At 41.0% G+C, this 15,255-nt stretch overlaps 1 long non-coding RNA gene across 2 annotated transcripts; it reads right to left on the minus strand.

Annotated features, from left to right (window-relative positions):
• Positions 1 to 1,999: 1,999 nt before the first annotated feature.
• Positions 2,000 to 14,049, minus strand: LOC130148860 (uncharacterized). Of its 2 annotated transcripts, XR_008821681.1 has the most exons (4): positions 13,759 to 14,049; positions 12,447 to 12,642; positions 5,480 to 5,601; positions 2,000 to 5,368 (listed from the first exon to the last, which is right to left on the minus strand). It is a non-coding gene; the product is annotated as an uncharacterized LOC130148860 (long non-coding RNA). The 2 variants fall into 2 exon arrangements; XR_008821680.1 differs by having other exon boundaries at positions 12,447 to 14,049.
• Between the last annotated feature and the right edge of the window lie 1,206 nt (positions 14,050 to 15,255).

A 15,255-nucleotide genomic window follows, 5' to 3' on the forward strand; every position in this document is an offset into this window, starting at 1 on the left:
TTGCTGGCAGCATTTAGCAAGAAATCTGCATAGATGCTTTGTCTAAAGTACTGAAATGCTTCCTAGGAAGTGAAAAATGTGCCAGTTTGCCTTCCAGATACAGACCCTGCCAGTGGTGTTTACTGCAACATTCATCTACCTGTAGAGAATTTACTATTTTTACTCTCTTTCAAGTTCCATGAGGTTCTTTGCATCTCCGTTATTAATGTAACAGCACCAGATTTTCCACATAAAAGGGGTATTTGGGGAAGCTTGTATTTATGGGAAGCGGACACCAGCATAAATATTCATCACAGAGGGAGCTGCTGAAAACCAGCAAGATGTGCTGCAGATAAAAGTAATTTTCATACAACACACATGGGTACACCAGTATTGACACTGCATAGGAACTGACTGATGAATACTTCCAGACTAGCATATCTCCTCATGGTTGTAACACCACTTTATCAAAGCTGAATTCACTCTTAGACACCTCAGTGATTCACAGCAACTTAACAGAGCCAGTTCTGTAACTTAACCCAGCAAATTACCTCTTTCGGATCCGTGGGGGCATGTGATGCACAAGGTACAAGAAAATAAGCAGCTCTTCAAGGAGGTGCATTTATCTGATTCATGAGGGACGACTTCCCGACTCAGTACATTCACGATGCAATGGAAATGAGTTGTGGGATTTAGCACAAGAATATCTACTACTACATTCAGGTATTCGTCATGATTATAGTCACTCTGTGAATGCAATCACAATACTTAAAAAATCTAGGTGTACTCCTGCTACCAGCATGACACCAAGTTACAATTAAATACACTGATCAGCAAAAGCAGCAGCAAATTCTATCAATTTACCCTGAAGCATCTCCATATTCTCCTGTTTGGATCCAACTAAAGAAAAAATGCTTTTTGATGATCAGCATACATTTAAAGCTCTTCTGAGATGAAGACAGCAAAAGAGTTGTACTTTCTTCCTTCTCTTCCCGGAAGGAGCAGAGCTCTCCTCCCGATGCCTTCGCATGCCAGACCTGCACTCAAGTCCAGAGCACAATTCACTCACTGGCCTCCTCATTCTGCTGCAGCCAGAGCCCAAGAGCATCATGGGCTGGTAGAACATGAGAACATCACACTGACTCTGCCATCACCACTCTACCCTTTCGGGAGAATCCCAAACCAGGAAGACAGGTCTTTCACACTCCCTCCCAGCCAGCTGCCCCCTGCCTCCCTGTGGAGCTGCGCACAGGACAGGCATGGGACCTCCCTTCTTGGACAGCCCTTGTCAGCGGGCTTCAGAGCAAAGGCCAACACTTGTTACAAAACAAACCGTAACAATAAGTGTGAGCCTGACCGACAGCTCACAGATGAGCTCACCCAACCAACACATGGCTCTTAATATTGCAGTCTTCTAGTGTTGCTCTGCTTTCCTTGAGGCACTGGGCAATAAGATCAGGTATTTGCTTCCATCCGAGGAAGGGCAGCATAGCCATCTGTCCTTGGGCACCGACTCAGCCCAAAGCAGAATCTGAGCATATGGCAGCACTGTGGATAGTTACGGTTTATTTATTTATTTTGCACCGTATCTGGGATTAATTTAACCCAAGAGAGAAACAACCCTTGTAATTTGGCATTTAAGCCAACAGAAAGACAACCCCTGTAATTTGGCATTTTAGATGTGTAATGATTAATCTCCCTAATAATAATGAGGCAGTGTCCTCTAGTGGTTAAAGCACTGGACATGGAGTTCGGAGCCCAGCAGTCCACTCTTCACTCTGCAGGAAACTTCTGCGTAGCCTTTGGCAACTTGCATCAGATGAGTACTGTAAAACCACTGGGGTGCTTAAGGTGCTTAACATGCCTTTGATTCAATGGGAATGAGGAACCAAAGGAGCCCAGCGTGACCAAATATTTACAGGAACTTGGGTCCCAGCCAACACTTAAAGAAATAAAAGGTCCTAAAACATCCTAAACTTTGCAAGTAGGGCATCAGTTAAGTCATGAAGACACAGAGACACCTCCCAGGGCTACCGTAGCACTTATGCAAGGACAGAATAGGCAGGATATTAGGAAGGGCATGGACAACACTTCACCATATGGGGCCACATGGAGAAGCTGCTGGGAAGCCCACAGTATCCATCTCTGCATCCCATATTTTGAATTTTTAAAAATGGACATCAATCCACTCGCTGTGAAGACTCGCGAAATCAGCTTGAATCATGCACATCCTAGATAAGAAGGGGTGTCTATAGGGGATCCAGTACATCATAGTATCAAAAATACTGAATACACTGAGACTCCATGGAACATTAGTGCGTCATTTTACTACAAAATCACTGTATTATCAACATTGTTAGAATGGAGCAGTAACAAAAGAGCAGCTTTTTGGTTCCATATGCAAGTCACATTGTTCTTTCAGTTGAAAATTATTAATTAAATAATTTGTTGGACTACTACTGAACAACTTGCTCAAAGACACCATGCCAAAGCCAGGAAAGGTCTGTTGTGAGAGTTAAGTTACACTGTCAGCCAGCATTAGACCAGAGAACCACTGCACTGCAAATCTTAACTTTGATTAAGTCAAGCTCTGTATTTTCACCCAGAAAAGGGACAGTCCATAAAAAGTCTAGCTAGATACAGTTATTACAAAGATCTAAAGATTAGATATACTGAAGTGAGCCGTTATCACAGAGTTCCCAATTTCTACGGTTATACCAAGATGACTAGCTCAGGATTTTTAAGGTCTCCTATGTAATATTCTGAATTACTCCAAGTACACTTCTGAAAGTGCAGCTAATTTCTGCTTTAGCCCAGATTTAAGTGACTGGAATCTGAACATATTACACCAGGTTAGTTTGATTTAAAATGTTGTAATTAATAATTAGACCAGGTAAACGCTCCTGTGACTACATTTATCTCATTCAAAGCATGTACCATGCAGTAAAACAACAGGATGTAACACAAACGCAGTCTGCAACCAGAAGGGATAGTAATTATTTTAATCGGACCTCTCTCCTAAGAGAATGCCATTCAGCACATATAAATAAATACTCTCAGTTCATTGCAAAGTTGGTGGATTTCCAAGCAATAATGATCATGATACATGGAGACATGTTACTAGGGAACTTAATGAAATGCTATAGTTGAGAGAAAAAATTTTGACCTAGTGGGAGTCCTGAAATTTCTTAGAGCATTGCATATTTCTATCTACATTGCAGCCAAAACCAGCAGGCCAGCCTTCAACGTTAAATGTTTCTCCAGAGCCCTTACAGCCTCTACAATGGAGACAGAAAGCCTAATCACATTTTAATTGAGCCAAATCAGCCTTCCAAATTCAACATGCATTCAAGAGATATTTCCTCCCGTTAGAATAAAAAACCACTAGGCCCTTCTGCAATAAGCAAGGAGCTTAGAAAAGACAGATCGGAGCGTTTAAGTATGACCACGCGCACAGACGCAAACACATCTTCTAATGTGTTACCATAAAGAGGGTAATTGGTGTTGCTTCTCTTCAAGGCACTGGATTTTCCTCCCCATCATTACGCAACCTATCAAACCAGCTGGGGTTCCCATTAGTTTATTGTAAACATCTTCCCTATTACCGTGGCTTTCCAGACTCCTCCCTGGGGGGAAAAGACTGAATAAGGGATGGCAGTGAGATTGCCATGGGGCCAGAGAGGCCGTTTGCTGGAAGCAAGCCAGGGCGCACAACTACGTTGCATAATAAGATGGACCAAGAAGCAGCTCATGAAAAGATTTACACAGTAGCTCAACACTTGTTAAACTGAACGCTTTTGGGTTTTTAATTGCAAAGTACTTAATTTGTTTTAAATGCAATAAAAGTTTAAATAACTTACTTTTAATAATATGCCTCTTATGTAATTCTACCTGTTCAATAGACCTGCAACATCTGTGCTGTGAAGCGATGCCAGGCCAAGACTGTACGCTTCTGACAGGCTCAATCCTATAAACTTTTGACTGCTCCTGCCATAACAAAGACATTTTTGACTCTCAACACAGAGATAACCCCACTGAGCTGAGGAACAGGGAACACTTCTGTGGGAGCAGGTTTTAGGAGTGTCACTGGAAATAGCACATTTGCTTCGACATGATGTAACTAAGTCTCCCAAATTCAAAATCAAACTGGACCGAACCATCCCTCGTACAATGCCAGGCGGAATCCTGCCCGAGACCAGTCATATTAACTCCCGGCAGATTACTATAAGCATGAATCTTGCTTGTACGCTCAGAGAATTAGCTGCTTCCATCTTGGCGGACACCAGCGCTGCAGATGCCACTCCTGAGCAGCGCACCAAGACTCAGCGATCTCCAGCACTGAGCACCGTAGTGGCCTACAAACTCACTTTGTACCCACTCTCAAAATTTTGAACACCCTATGCAGCACCAAAAGATTTTTTTTTAAACTCTGGCTCAAATAGTAAAAATGACAGGAGACATGAAGGCAGCAACGATCATTATAGATGTTTAGCTGTATATATTCTAAATCCTTATTGCACCCAGTCATGATTCTGCACTATTCTCCGTGACGCACACCAAAAGCTTTTCCTGGTTTTATCTATTTTTAATGCTACACAGATGCATTTTATTGTAACAAGTACCAAGATGTACCAAGGCTTTTTCCTGCGGTACAAGATGCAGTTGGAAAGGTGTGTTCTATGCTGAAGAACATACATTCCAAAAACCATATGCTGTCAAAAAGCTCAAATGCAGAAACACTGATGATAGAGCACTGCCGCCCAGTTATCTCTATTGCTTGAAGGAATAAGCGTGGTTTTGTCAAGGAATAAGTAATGTTTACAATTGGTCTGACAGTGCAGTGACCACAAACCCAATTCAGATTCTGATAAACACTTCTCTTTCTTTTTCTAGGGCTGTTATAAAACATCTTAAAGAGAGGGAAAAAGCAATCTTCCACTTGTTGACTAATATAACCAAGTCCTTGTAGATAGCAGGTTTCTTTAAGACACCTAACGTTTCTCTTGACTGCTTTACAAAAGTTAAGGGAATTTATTTCTCCAATCATCGTATGACTAAGTTTAAAGGAAGTTTATCATTTTGTTCAAGCAAAGTATTGCTATTTCCTCTATGGAAATGGAAACACTAAATCATACATTTTTCTCACATACCATATTTTGAAAAGTCTGCATTCTTTCATGTTTTAGTCTCAAATGTTCCCACAACTAAAGCTTATTATAATTGCATTCAACTCTTAAAGCACTCCCACCTCCAGTAACCAGTCAACCTAAAACATACCCCAGTTGTTCATGTAGCCTCCTTCATCCAAAATAAATAACTTTGTCTGTTCGCTGAAGATTTATTATCTCAATGCACTCATTCCATTGTTGGCCTTGGCAGAGATGTCCAGCTTCAGAATGAAAGACAGCAAAAATTGACAAACCTTAAATCCCAGCACTACAAAATTCTATTAGGTAACAGATGGAAAAGATAATTAGACTACAACTCAACCATCACATACTTAATGAGGAGCTCTACTCCCATCAGACACGTTCTCTCAGATTTTATCTTCATGACAATAATGGCTATTGTTTTCCACCACAGGTCCTTGAACTAGCAAAAAACAAGGCGAGTTCTTGAAACCTGGAGAAGAAAGAAGCCTATATTAATATCTAAATTCAGTGGCTTGCTTACACGTTAGTAATTTACAGCTGTGAGCTGGCCTTGGGATCGCTGTGTAGGAGGTTATCTTGGTGACAAAAAGGCCAGCTCAAGAGTTTCGCAGCCGGCCCCTCTTTGCAAGGGAGGAGGAGTTATACAATCCTTGGTGGCAGCAGCAGCTTGTTACACAGTCATCACATAGTGCAAAATAAATATATGTACACATACCAGCAGCAACGACAGCTTCCTCAACTTCCACGCGGTCAAAACTTAACCAAAGCCTTGCTACCTCTGCTTACGTTTGTAAAGAAATACTGAAAGAGTCTTGTGCATCTTGGTAATCTGCTACACAGCTCTATGTTTAATAAGAAACTATTCAAATAAGTGTACATAGATGTCACTAAATGACACTTCACGAAGATGACACTTCATGTCTCCTGTCATTTTAACACTAAAATACCTTGTTGAAATTTGTACATTATTTATACAGGTGAGATCAATCTTCCTCTGGAAAGACCTCTGGCAAAAAAAAAAAAATTAATGTCTAGGATTTGTGGCCCCACCCCACTCTCCCTCAAAAAGCTCTCTATTGACAGGACAAATCCTCGCCAGCTGTCACACTCAAACTTCTCAGCCCCTGCAATGCCTATACCTTTTCTATCATTTTTGTGATACTCCACGTTACTAGTCATATTTTCACACTATTTATAAAAAGCTGAAGACTAATAATTATATCTTTTGAAAGAATTGTGTGCTGATTTATTCATCTAACACACAGATTATGTGCAGCAGAGGAACTCAATTAAAGCTGAGCAGAGTACCACAGACCTGGTAGCACACAGGAACTTTCCAAGAGAAACTTCCACACGTAGTACTCTTCCATTTATATATTAAGTCACCAAAAATAACGTGACTTCTGGTTGATGACACAGAGATTGCACCCTCCCCTCCTCCCACTGAAGAACAGCTTGAAAACCACCCATATAGTGCACAAAAGAAAACAAATCCTTTCCATAGAAGCAGGGGAAGTATCATTATGAAAGCAGCTTAATTTTCTTCAGATCTACGCTTTTATTCTCAATGGAATTCTTCCAAATAGTCAAAGGAAGAACTGAGCCAGCCTTTCGATTTGCAAAAATCTTTCCCATCTCCTTTGAAGCAGATGAACTGCAAAACAGCTACAGAGAGGAAGAGAGAGATGAAACACAAGCAGAGACCTCAGTATTAGATACACCAGGAGTCCAGTTTGGTAAACTCAAGCTGCTGCCAACTATGGAAGGAAAATATTAAAAACAAACAAAAATTAAAACATTTCTAAGCATTTAAACAACAAACCTCAAGTCTAAAATAGGCTTCAGTAGCTGTCAGTCTCTGGATCTTGCCTCACCTGTGTGGAGGACCATGGACCTTCCACCTCCAGGCAGCACTGATGAGCACTCGCAGGTCAAGGGTGAGAAACAGTGTTATTCTTCTTTGCCCCAAGGTGAACTACCATCAAAATTTACTCCTGCATCAAACCTTGAATTGTCCCTGATGTCTAAAGTGACCCCATGACTCCCTGTACACTTATTTAAAACACTGCTGAGCATTTTAAAAAAAAAAAAAAAGTCTGCTTCCACATTTCCAAATATCTCCCAAAGAGCCATATTGTGTGTCCCCAAGAGATGCCATCCACCTCCCAGTCACCACTGGGTGCTCTCCTCACATGCTGTGTGCACAGCGGTAAGGAGAAGAGGTCCGTGTGTTTTGCAAGGACAGTAACATCACCCAGTATGGAAGTGGCGTGCACCTTAGAATCTCACTGAGATGCGCTAAAAGACTGAATTTCCCACAGCCTGTAAAATTTCAAGGTCCTTGAGCACGCCTCAAAAAAAGAAACAAGAAGTCTCTCTCTGTTGTGTGAGCACTATTGATTTCATCACATGGTCATTTGTTGAGTTGTGGGGTTGGTGTTTTTCCCCCTGGTGATACCTCAGTGGTGAAAAAAACTAAATCAAATCCAGCCCTCTGAACACTGTCCTTGTAGAAATGCACAATAAATCAGGACCAGCTTCATTACTGCTGACCTTGACAATTCTTCATAGGTTTATACTGTCCACATTAAGTTGAAACACTCCTTGTCCTTAGCTGGGAAAGGACTTGTATGTCAACTAAAGCTTATATACCATGCTTCTTAACAACTATCATCTCTTGCCCCCATCTTTTTCTCTTTTTTTTTTTTTTTAATAAACTTGACTTTAATAACAAATCATTCAGATAACAGTCCACCAAGTAGTTATTTGATTTAAACAATGTTAGGTGGGGCTTAAGTAAGGATTGGTCATCTCCATGGGAAAAAAAAAAAAACAAACCAACCAACACTACTTTAAAAGTCTTTTGTTTTACCTGTACCCTGGAAATACTTCTTTTAAATTTCCTCAAGTTATCTGCTTAAGATTATGAAAGGTAGACAGCATGTATAATTCTCTAGTTGTGAACAACATTAAAGCATCCATGCTACAACACTGGAATGCCCCATTTTCATTGCAGCATTTGGAAAAAATCAGCCCTCCAGTTTTAATGAGGAAGAATATAAAAAAAACCAGATGGCAATTGTTTTGAATGCAGTTTATTGCATTCTTCATTTGGTGACTCAGCTTTACTTCTCAAGCTGTGTAGACCCATTACATCAAGAGCCTCAGGTGTTTAAAAATAAGATAGAATTACTGTGACTACACCATGAAGGACTAATCTCTGTTATAACTTGTTAACGTTCAGACATACAGGTTTACTTTTCTGAGGCCAAAAGAAGGTAAACTTTTTGAATTCTTAATACTGTTCTCAAGCATATGCAGCCAGCTCTAACAAACCACGTCTGCACTTCATCAGCACTGCTGCTGCCGCACTTCGTGAAACCCTTTAATTCAACCAGGGTGCTGGCACGGGAGGCTGCACACTCGCATTGCTGCTCTCACCTTTCACATTCCCGCTTTGCCTATGCTGCTGCTCTGTGCAAGCAACATTTTCACCAGCACACAGAACAAACAACAGTTTGCACGTATTAAACAAGCAACACTGAAATGAAAAGGCCAATTGGTTATTTGTGCTACCTCTTTCTCAATAAGCCAATATTTTCTGTAGAATTATGCTACTTAGTCTTTCTTTCTGCAAATCCAACAAAATAGCTTAATTGCTAGCTCAGACAGTTCACTGTTGCTTCAAGTACTGTTACTGTTGGGAGAGTTGTTAGTAACCATCACTATTTTTGTATTGCAGTGTACTGAGCTGTCTATTTACTCTAGCACAACCTGAAATACATTCACTCCCCTCAACACTGTTCCCCAAGCTCCAGCATTCAGACCGATACCTCCACTGCCTTCTGGCTGGTAAGAAAGCATCTGTCTAGTAATACGGTATAAAAACAGATTAATTCACAAAAAAATAGTGAGGTAGTCCGATGCATCAGTACAGTAGGAGACTCTGCTTTATGGCTGCTGTTCCATTCTGACCATTATTTATGGTATCCCAGAACTCAAATTCCACGAGCGGCATAACACATGAATGAATGGATACAGGAGAAACTGCTCTCTAAAAAAAGAGCCTGCTTTTGGGACTAGGTCACCAAGATTCTTTGCATACTGAGTGGGGAAGTGGGCCTTCCGCTGCTTGCCGTGTAAAATTTAGCAGAAGTTCTCTCCTGCTGTAGCACTTCAGGAAATGTACTGTAGCTTCATTAACGATCAAGTCCTTTCCATATAGCCATGCACGGATTCTCAACATCTACAGACAGCATGCTGTAACTGCTACCAACACACAGCTTCTGCGAGAAAGCAAGAATTCTGGAAAGAGTTTTAAAATAGCATTAAATCAAGTTTTGCTTTTCATCCTTGTCTTGCAGCTTCACAAACTGTACATTCAGAAAAATGTCATCTTTCTTCACACAGCTCTTGTTTTTCCACAGCATATCCTTCTTTGAACTAGTTTTTCTAGTTAGACAGCATAGAAATACGGTTCATATTTTGATTAACCAAATGAACCAGACTATAGAGCATTTAGTAGCTTACTGGATTTTTATATCAATATAGGGAAAATTGTCCCTAGCAGCAGATACAGCTGATGAAGCATTAGGAATTATATGGAGTTGTGTTCATAGTCACAGTTACATACAGTTTTCAAATTAATTTATCAGCATATGGTCTTGTAACTAATTGCAACAAACAGTGTGAAATCTTGATAAGACCATGGAACCTCTATAGCTCTATCACACCAGGTTTGCTTCAATATCCTGCTCCCTAAGGAGTAAATGAATGCAGGCTAGAGAAAATACAAAAGACTTCTCTTGCCTGTTAATGTAGCCACTGCACATTGTACTTATTTTTCTGTCATCATACAGTTTTTACTGTGTTACTTGTAAAACTTGTGCTTAATTAAGGATTGGGTAAAACATGCATCTACTCTACAGATCAGTTAAAGAGCTAAGCTTGAAACACTCAAGGTGTTTCCAACTTGCTAATAGCATTAAAAACATAATTTTTACCTAGGAACTCTTAAAGCTTTCTAATACTATGAACAGTAAATAGAAGACTAGATGATCTTTAAGGTCCCTTCCAACCCAAACCACTCTATAATTCTATGAAATCACAAGGAAAGTTGCCTTGAGATACATGGGTTGGTTTGCCTATTACTTGAGTTACGACTTGACATGTTTATAAATCAGTGTATGTAAGCTAAGGAGGAATCAGAAGGCATCACCTGCGAGCAAATCCAGGGTGATTTTCCCTCCAGAAATCAAAACATGGCTGTTCTACTATGGCTTCCACTCCAAAATTGCATCTTTGTGACATCATGTTTACATCCAGAAACAGTAACAGGGGTGGGGAGGTGCAGGGGGAAGGGAAAAGAGAGATGAGATTATCATCATGTACAGAGCTGATGATACTGCATACTAGAAAGAACGAAAGCCCAGGTTTGTTTTTTTGCCTTTTCAGACTTCTTTGTTTCATAGTCTTGTTTAGATTTTTTACCATCTAAAATAATTGATTTTTGGTACTTATTGGTTGCCAAATCTGTCCAATAGCAGGATATCAAGCTCTAGTCTGCATTCATAGTCTCATCACAGGATATTTCTTTGAGCTGCAAATACATCTCATTTCTGTTTGTAGAATTTTGTTCTCTGCTTTTAAGATGTTATCAATAGCTTTAAGTGTATTATTTAATTGCATGCCTAAGTAAAAAACCTTCTCATAGCTCCTGTGATACATTTAGCCCTGTTAATACAAAGTTGCCCATAAGTTTGGGGTTTGGATTTTTGGTTTTTTGGCTTGTGGTTTTGTTTGGGGGTTCTGGGTGGATTTTGTTGTTGGTTTTTTTTAATTAACAAAAGGTGACTTTGCGAAATAGTAGCCAAGGTAAAGACAATTAATCTCAGAATACATTTCAGAGACAGCATACCACGAAGCTGAAACTATTTGTCCAGAAAAGATTTCATCAATACTTCTGCTTGCAACTCCAATAATCTAAGCACTTCCCCTAATAGTATTTTAGGAAATTCTTAGAAACTCGGTTAAAGCAGTGTGTTGTGTGATCTCACAGGGCTACCTGAAAATGGAGACAAGATATTACTGAGGGTCAGAACCAGGTGCCTGGTGTTCAAAGGTGCTACCAACCAGCCCTTCCTACGGGCCACCGCTGGAGCTGCCTCAGGCAGCCAGGCACAGCTCGCATCGCTCCTCGGCACGCCTGAGCTACAGCCTCTGCTCAAGCTCCCCGTTAGACCATAGCTGAGCTGTGGCCATTACTTATGATACCATTTTTAAAACTTCTTACAGAATCTGTATGAATTACCTTTTTTTTTTTTTTTTTTTTTTAAAGAGCACTTGAATCTCACAATGCTCAAATAATTACATTTGAACTGTTCTGGGAAAGGTAAGCAAACAGGAATTAGAATTTTTAGAACCAGTTACCTGCTTCAGAACATCACTCTCTCGCTTACGTCCACAGAGCAACAAGCAGGGCTGCTTCTATGATGCCATTATTTCCTCTGCTAAGTCAAAACAGTGCTATCATGACATGGAGAATGATGGCAGCAGCTGCATTGGATCACCTGCAGCTATGCCCTCTCCCCTCTGCTCTCCACTAGCCTGCACTTCCATGATTGTCACAGGATGTAGTCTTGGCGAGGACTAACTCATCTAGTTTTCAATATTACTCCAAGACAATCATAGTATCTCGAAATTAAGAACCACCAGACACCAGGCTTTTGGACATCCCCTACAAAAAAAACCCTCATCTACTTCTGGTATTTGTCAACATGTTTTGATTTGTAAAGTTATCAAATTAAAGTCTGATTCAGTTTCCATTCTTGAACAACCTATTATTAAATACTTCTACTCAGGCAGCAATCAAACATCTCTTTCTGATCTGGGACCATGTGGAGCTGCTTATCCTAAACCACAAACAACATTCGACAGAAGTCACTGTGTGTCCCTGCCACTGGCTCCGATCCTCAGGCAGAGCCTGCCCTGCCCCAACACCCCCATTCCTGAGAATCTCGTATGCTAAGCAAGACTCAAACCCTGGTGTAGCTGTGGAGCAAAACGAGCAAGCCCAAATGCCACTGAGCCCTTACAGTGAGAATTTCTAAGTGGCTGGAGGCCTCTATGAAATGAAAATTCATCAGCGGGAAGCTGAGAACAGCAGGCACCCAAAGCAAGTCCTGCTCACAGCACACAAAAGTGAAGTGTTCTTGGTGACACGCTTGGTGGATGTTTGTCCCAGGAAAATTAGCAAAGAATGAAGAGAGAAGGTAGCATACAATAGCTGGAAGAAGCAAATAAATATGCAGATACCTGCATATACCAGGGAAAATTCTACTTGGTTCACACAAAAAGCAGCAAGAGCTCTCACAGGCTGCAGCTCCAGCATCCGATGCACGGGAACCAGAGAGCAGGCTGCAGCTTTTCATTCGGAAAATTATCAGTTTCCTTGTCTCATCTCTGCTACAGACCTAAACAGACCTAAAGTCTATTTTGCCCTCTTCTGTACCTGTAGCAAATACAAGGGGAAAAAAATCACAGCACAAATAACAACCTTTTGGCTAACAGGATTAATTACCGTTTTTCTTAAGTGTCAAAAGCAAAGAGCAAGAAGATATCTCCTTTATTTACAAAGCATTGCAATCTATTGTAACTCTATCAAGGATTAAGTTTAAGACACTATAAAGACCAGATACATTGTTTTAGGTTGGCCTTAAACACATTTTTTCCCTTTTTTTTTGTAAACAAATCAAACATGCATTTCCAGAATAAAAATAAGCAGTCCCAGTCAAACTCAAAGGACATCTACTCTCAACTGCAAAATAAAACAAGGGTTTGGATCTTAGTGAAATACGTAACCAGCCTTCTATCTGACAACAAGTAAGTCTAACTTATTGTCTGTAATGTTACTTTTGAAGGAAGAAATGATTTATGGAAGTGTGCCATGGCTCCACAAACCACTGCACTGGCAAAATATAATACCGCAGGAACGGTAATACAAGATGTGCCTGGCAATCTTTTCGTAATTTTTGTACTTAATTCATCTCCAACCAGAGGTTTAACCTCAGGTAAGCTGTTGGGAGGGAGGTCAGAGCTGCACCAGGCTGGTCAGTCAGAACCACGGCCCCACCACAGTTATTTCCTACGTATCCAACCTACTCGATCAAACGGCATTTTTGCCTTGCCACAGAATTCTGTATTGAGTTTCAGGGAGTCAGCACTATATGCAGCACGTTGCATTCTTGCACGCTGAAAATACTGCAGGCAGGCAGGGCAGGGGTCACTGGCTTTGTGCTAAGGCCCATCTGCAGGTCAGGACATGCTGGCGTCTGGCAGCACTGAGAGCACAGCCACCCTCCCGCGCTCACCACCGCCGCCAGCCCCGGAGAGCGTCAGACCTAGTAACAGGAACGTGCTTCATACAGCCTACTAAAACATCATCTCTTTTTAGAAGGAATTAATTCTATTTATCTTTGGTAAAAAGTGACTGGCTGTAGCAAAACGGCCTGTGTAAAGGATAAGCTTAAGTAGGGAAAGTTGGATGAGCACTGGATGGGAAATCTAAGAGATTACCAAAAGCATCATGAGCAAAGAAAGACTAAAAAACCTGAAAAATCACACCTACTTGAAGTCCAAGCCAAAGGCTGGCACATACCAAACGGTTTGCAAGCTTGCCTCCATAACAGTGGGGAATACAAAGCCCGTGTTAAATCCAAGTCAGGCTCAGGACAGAGCATCACCTGGGACCAGGCTCCCCTCTGCATGCGCGTTCAGGATCAGCCCGGGGGTGTAAGGGAGATGACCTTCCGCCAGGTGAAGGGAGTGAGGGAACTTTCTTCTTCACCAAGGGACAGCTGTTACCTTGAAAGAAGAATGTTTTCAGTTATTCAGAAACTGGCACAGCACCAAGACTTTACACCCTGCAGCTTTCTGAACTCGGCAAGCTCCTCCAGCCCCAGCAGCACAGGGTGAGTGACATTGAGATCCACAATTACTAACTTCCTGACTTCTGGATCTGTCAGCGTTACCCCCAAAGCAGCTATGTTGCATGTAGAGTACAAACATGTCGTACGATTTTAAGTACAAGAAATTCCCAAGTGTCACTTCACAGACCACAACACACATGTGCAGCCAGCACTGACAAGCATTGTGTGCCCTATTGTACATGCAAGAGGCAGAAACACTGTTCAACAAATTACTCTTGGTAGCAAGACCAGAGGGTAGCAGGGAATGGTTTCAGGGTCATTAGGTTCCTCAAGCTGTGAGGAGCAGCAAGGAGTAGAGAACCCAGGAGCATGAACATTTCCTATTCACCAACATAAGCATTACCTACCCCCCAAACAATAAGCTGTCTACCAATTAATTTTTGTACAATTTTTTTTTTTTTTAATCCCAGCTGTCTGCCTACAGCATTTCTCAAATTCTTCCTTGTATTCATGATACAAGTCTGGGAGTTCACCATGCAGTGTTTAAAATAAAATCAAAGTCAAACAAACAAACAAACAAGTCATACCTTCAATGTGAAAGAGACTGATATTACCATCTAAAAGACTACGACCACAACACCTGGTGTTTTTAATGCCAAGTTCTATACTGTGCATTGACTGCCAGAGAGGCAAGGGGGGCTGGCGCTCGACGTGCCAACTGTCAAATAGATGAAAACACCAACTCCTCAGTTGTTTTCTTTTAAATAATTTCACACATGGATGACTAGCAAGAAATGCACGTCCATGCATTAACTATAAGCTATTGAACAATCCTCACTACTTCCTTCTTACATAACTTGAGTCAAAACTAATGTCTTGTTATGAAAGACAAGACCTCCTAGGTCTTTCTTCAAGATAGCTTTTTGTATTACGGGAGGATTTTATAGTCACAACTGCAATTAAGAAAACCCAAAACCAACAGAAGCAAAAAGCTCCACACTTTTCCCCCATAAAATTTGCAACTGCGTGGCATTCTCCTAGCAGACTTGCTAGTTTGAACTCCTGACGTTCCACAAAAGCTTTTGTCAAAGTTAAAAGGTTTTGATGGTGGTAGGTCAAGATAAGGTTTCCACAATGAAGTTTTCAGTGAACTCTGCCTAATGATAATAGGGTATTAACTAATAACAATATAGTAT

This window comes from Falco biarmicus, chromosome 4 (assembly GCF_023638135.1).
Source record: "Falco biarmicus isolate bFalBia1 chromosome 4, bFalBia1.pri, whole genome shotgun sequence".
NCBI classification, from domain to species: Eukaryota; Metazoa; Chordata; class Aves; order Falconiformes; family Falconidae; genus Falco; species Falco biarmicus.